Consider the following 6,000-nt stretch of genomic DNA (forward strand, 5'->3'; position numbering starts at 1 on the left):
GGAGTGGATTAGGGAGGTGGTAGCAAGGCTAGAGAAAGGAGCAGGACTGAATCATAATTCTTTCCTTCACTATCTGTTACCCTTGTGAGGGACAAGTCATAGATAGCCCCTAGGTATATGACCTGGGCTATAGTACTTGCCTTTCACTGGCACAGAGACATTGTAGGAAACACAACTTTGGGAACACATTGAGTTCAAGGTTCTTAGATGCCTCTGAGCAAATCTATCCAACAAGAAGTTGGCTGTGTGGCTCCAACTGCTTCAAAATAGGCCAGATATGGAAATTATAGATTAGGGAAATATTTCAAAATCTTTGAAAAACATCCATATTTTTCTCTTTTATCATAGGCACATAGACTACACATGCCTGCATCTTTTCCAATTGGATGCTGCTATATAATTGAAGCATGATGAAAAGACTGTGAAGAAGAAAAATAGCCTACTTAGGGGCCAGAACTTAGTCATGCCTCTTGTGTGCACGATGCCATATTCTTCTTCCATGCTGTTTTTTTTCTGTTTACCAGATATTGAAAATGGCAGAGATGAGGCCTGGAGAGATGGCTCAGCAGTTAAGAGCCTGGTTGCTCTTGCAGATGACCCAGGTTCAATTCCCAGCACCCACATGATGGGTAACAACCATCTGTACCTCCAGTTCCAGGGGATCCGACATCCTCTTCTGACCTCAACGGACATTGCATGACATGGGTGCACTTACATGCATGCACCCAATATACTCATACACAAAAAATAAAATAAAAATAATAAAATACAAAAAAAGAAAATGGTAGAGTTATGAGTTACTGAATGCTGGGGAAGGGACCACTCTGTGGACCTTTTCACCTACCTGATACTGATATAACAGCGTTGTCTAAGCTGTATTATTATAAAGGATTTATATACTTAGCAGGTAAATTTCTTCAGGCAATTACCAGAACTAATGCAGGAGCCTTCCAAATGAAGATGGATAAAGAACAAAGATCTGAATTCCTAGATGATGATAAAGTAAAGGCTGTCCTGTCATTCCATTGCTGATGTGACAAATGATCGTGGGCAGTGTCTTAAAGCATGCAAATTTGCTGTCCTATATGGCAACAAGTACTGTGCCATCATACAGTCCTGAAGACCAGAAAATTGAAATAGGTCTACAATGTCAAGTCTCAAGGAAGTCGTACGTATTCTACACAGGGCTGTGGGGCAGCTCTCTGCCGTTTACATATTTAGGGGATTCACTCTCCCCCTGCTTCCTTGCACCATTGCACCTCCTTCAAATATTCCCTTGCCTTCTTTGTCTATTGCAGTTTCACTGGGCTCTCCTACGTAATATAGGACAAGGAGACATTGCAAGATCCTTAATGTAATTGTATGGCACTGTCCTTTTCACTATGCATGGTCGCATATTCACAAGTTCTGACAATTAGCACATGTGCACCTTTGGGAGGAAGCTATTCTGCCTTCTCTAAGAGTGAGAAATGACATGGGAAGTTTCTAAGACATATAGCACCATTTAAAAGCAGAGGAGTAGGAGACAACAAAAGAGCCTTGAATCAACAAATAGACAAGGGGAAAACCATGGAATGTGGTGGCATGAAAAATACGGAAAAGGGACTAGGTCTGGTGGCATATATTGTTAATCCCTGCTTTTGGAAGCCTGAGGCAGGAGGACCATGAAGCTTAAAGGTAGCCTGGGCGTCAAGGAGTTATGTTTGCATCTGCAAGATAAAGACACACAAACGTTCTTCCAACTTAAATACCAGGACATCATTTTAAATATCTAATTGAGTAGAACTATAAGAATTAGAGGCTAGATTGAATCATTGAGTCATGACTAGGAGGAAGGACTCTGTGGATACAATCAATAAAGACTATTAGTTCAAAATGATGTGCTATGGATGTGAAAAAAAAAAAAACTACAGTGAGACTAGTGATGGAGGATGGAGGTAAGGGAGTCTGCACCACTAGAAATACATATTCGCACTTAAATGCACCAATGAGAAAATGAGTCATTAAATATAAAGAGTGAGATGAGGGATCATATTTAAGCATCTCACAAAGACAAAAAGGAAGAGCATCTTTTTCATTTGGACAGAGATAAGAAAATAAAATTGCATGAGAGTGAATTGAGGGAGTTATTGTTGGCTTATTTTCTCTATGAAACAGAATACAAGATCAGGGGCTGCCAGTGAAAGAGACCGCATAGGAGTGCTTGTTGGACTTTGGGGAGGCCTGTGCTCTACAGAAATACCATGTGACTGGGCATAGTGGTGCAGCCTTTAATGCCACCACTCACATTCAGGGAGCAGAGGCACGTAGATTGCTGTGAGATCGAGGCCAGCCTGGTCAGCAAAGAGAGTTCCAGGCCAGCTGGGGCTTCATAGTGAGACTGTGATGTAAAACAATAAACAATAACAAAACAAAACCAGAAATACCATATGGAATGAGAACAAGTTGATGAGAAAAATGCAATAACGCTGTCATTATTGGTGGGTGACTAGTGCCACAAAGAGCAGAGACATGAATGCATAGTGGACTTTCCTGACCACTGTATTATTTTTCTCTTGAAATGCTCACAAACTGCGTCAAGAGGAGAAAATGTAGCCAATTGATTTTTTCTTATAGGTATGTAGAATTTTCCCTAATTAGGAGCAGTGAAAAGACAGTTGAATAAGGTTTCAGGAAACTAGTAAGGAAAAAGACAGAGTAGTAGTATGGACTAGGAAATACAGACAGAGAGATCTAATAAGGCAAGGGAGAAGGGAATCCATAAAATTCAAGATACTAAAGAAGTCAAAGAGCTGGAGCATTTAGGACAATGAGGTTAAAAGGCTTTAATTTTTTTGAAAGAAGGTATGATATAGCCTTACGGTATGACACCACAGACAGAGTACCTGAGTAGGGGAAGGTTTTAAAGGTGAGGCAAGTTATCAGATGGAGTCACCCAGGATGAGGTTAGACCTGAGGGTGGAGAAGATGACTGTCAGCCGAGTGTCAAAGTCCTCAGGACGTTTACTGACCCTAACACCAATAAACTTGTACAAGAAATAGAATCTCACAAGCTACTTACAAAGGCAGAAGGCATCTAAACAATTATCTGAATGTTTAAAAAGTCTTCAAATGGCTCTTAGGAAAAACTTTTCCTGGATTTACCTAAATGAGTTTATTTGAGAATTTACAACTTATTTATCCTGTCCAAATCCTTAGTAGCTGGCAGAATGCCTCAGGTCCCACCTGGCCTTTCTACCCATGAACAGGTTGGCATTGGACCTATTGCTAATACAATGTACTATAGAGAGTTGTCAACTTTCTCTTTGTTGAATTAGTCCAACCACAAAGAAAGGACACTGAGGGGAAGACACCCAGCTGGAAAACATTCAACCATGTTAAAATCATCTCTGTCCGTCTCTATGTTTTGCTCTCCAAGCTGCTTGCTCACATCAGCCTCTTGGCCCCATGATCCAGCCCTGCCATAAAAGAATATTTTCTAAAAACAACTATAGCACATCTACTGTTTAATGTACTCTGTAATGCAAGATAAACTCTCACACTGTCCTTGCCCTCTAGGAGCTAACAACTGTGTGCACACTGTTAGCTGTCTGAAGTCATACCCTAGATTAAGCCATTTAGTTTAAATTTCTACTTGATAGGAACAAAGTACAAGTGAATTCATGGTACTTTAAAGTAGTGATAAAGATGAAGCATCTTAAGAAATGGCCCATCAAAATATTGCCATTTGTTTTCTTCTCATTCTGTGAAGTATAATATCTACCTACAGATCATCTGCCATGCCTGAGCTGACAAAAACCTGGAAAGAAGGTTTACAAACTGTATGTATTGGTGACAAAACTTGTAGTAGCATTTGTAGCATACATAACACATATGGCACATTCATGAAACCAAGATTTTATCAACTATGAAAAGCCTCCACAATAAGTAAATGGTATATCTTATAGGAAAGAGAGGCTTTGTGTGCTTAAAAACAGATAAGTATAACAAACACAGCTCTTGTTTTTGTGTAGCTCAGGGCACACATGGGCCCAGATAAATTCTACTATGTCGTATGTGAGATCTGTGGGTCAGAGAGGAGTCATCATTCACAGGGGAAGTTAGAAATTTCTCTTACAGGCAGTGACACCAGAACCAGGTCTAGAAGGCACTATAGAATTTAAGGGGGTTGGAAGGAAGGTAAGCGATGGGCCAGTAAGGCATGAGCTGTCTCCAAAGTTGCCTTCTCAGTCTAGCATCATTCTAAATTGCTTTCCACCTCTGTTAAGCAATAATGTATGAAATGCTCATGTTTATTAAATATTGAACAATAATTAATCAAATACTTTTGAAGTAGAAGAATGAAACTCAATAGCATACTCTTCAGAAATTTAGTGGTGCGCACTGGAATCCATTAAGTGTATCATCATAACTCCTATATCTCATAAGGATGAAACAGATATGATCCAATAGGCAAGGCAGTACTAAAACAGATTACAGAAAAAGAAAATAAAAGTAGGAGACAAATGCAAACTTTCAAAACTGAGTACTATCTGTTATTGATTATATTGATACCAATTGTTTCTATTCTCTCTTGATTGTATTATATGCCATACTAATTAAAGGAGACATAACTTGGTTAAACATAGGCTTTGTTGTATTGCATAATACTCAGTGCCTGCTTAGGCTATTTTTGAAACTGCAATTTAGTCATTCACCTTGGGTGGGGACTCCAAGCCCACAGTGAGCAATTGTTTATTGGGAGGGACAGTCAAGGCAGAGTCATGTTCCTCCATGAAACTTCTGCTGTCTCACAGACAACTATCTGGATTTGACCAGTTTGGTTTGCAGAAGCCTAGAAATCGCCAGTCTGAGAACAAATGAAAGCCTGCAGTTGCTCTTAGCTTTAGAGGAATGACATCACAAGGTAAACTGCTGCACCCCCTCATACACTCACACACACACACACACACACACAAGTTAGAGAGGCAGGAGGACAAATACAAAGAATCCCAACTTACCAGAAAAGAAACCCGTGAACATAAATCTCACAGAAACAGTACCAGGCTAGGAAAACTTAGGCAGTAACTGATGAAGTGCTACAGGCTGAGTGTGGACAAGTCTGAGAGTTAACACTCCAGGGGACTTTGTATGAGGGACCATCACAGCTTTGAGAGTGTTCTACCTCCAGCTGCTCTACCAGGTCCTCACAGTGAGTATCAGAGAAGGACCCTGGGTGCTCCCAGCAGAAGGAGGGAAAGTAGCCATTTTGAGGCCGTCCAGAACGTGCTGTCCCTAACCAGGCCTGACCTCAAGAGAAACTATCTTGCCACAGGCTAATTTGTTGGGGGTTTCCAAGCCACAAAATTGGAAGAAAGGAAACACACAGCTCCAATACGCTAGTGCCTTCCATGTGAAATAGAGGAAATGCCCAACTCTAGACCCTCCAGCCATCCTGTCTCCTCTCAGGGTGAGGGAGAGATGGAGATGATATACAGGCACAGCTGACATAGCAGGTGGGAGCACAGATTTACCAAATACTATGCCAAATCATAGGGCCATACTGTGCCCCATGCAAACCCTACCAGTATGGTTCTGAAGCCTGCTAATATAAGAGGAAAAAAAAAGACATGCAGTTTGAAGAGACTGCATAGAAAACCAAAGTCAGATATAGCAGAAATGTAACTAACAACAGAACCAGAGTGTGATATGTATAGCAAAAATGTTAGATATTTCAAAAATGTTCTATCACCAGGAACTGTGAAAAAAAATTGATTAATGTGTGAAGGGATGCACAGAAGAAGGAAACTAACATGTAAGAACACGTAGACAGTGTAAACAAAGATGGAAACTCTAAGAAAAATGAATCAAAAAGAACTTGATAAAGGCCAAAAGCTTTAATCAGAAATAAAAAATGTTTTTCACGAACTCAGTAGCAGATCTGACTCAAATAAGGAAAGTATCTCTGAATTTGAAGACATGTTACTAGAAACTTCCAAAACTTCCAAAACAGCAGAGAAA

The sequence above is a fragment of the Nannospalax galili genome, unplaced genomic scaffold, assembly GCF_000622305.1.
Source record: "Nannospalax galili isolate Female #2095 unplaced genomic scaffold, S.galili_v1.0 scaffold140, whole genome shotgun sequence".
In the NCBI taxonomy this organism is placed as follows: domain Eukaryota; kingdom Metazoa; phylum Chordata; class Mammalia; order Rodentia; family Spalacidae; genus Nannospalax; species Nannospalax galili.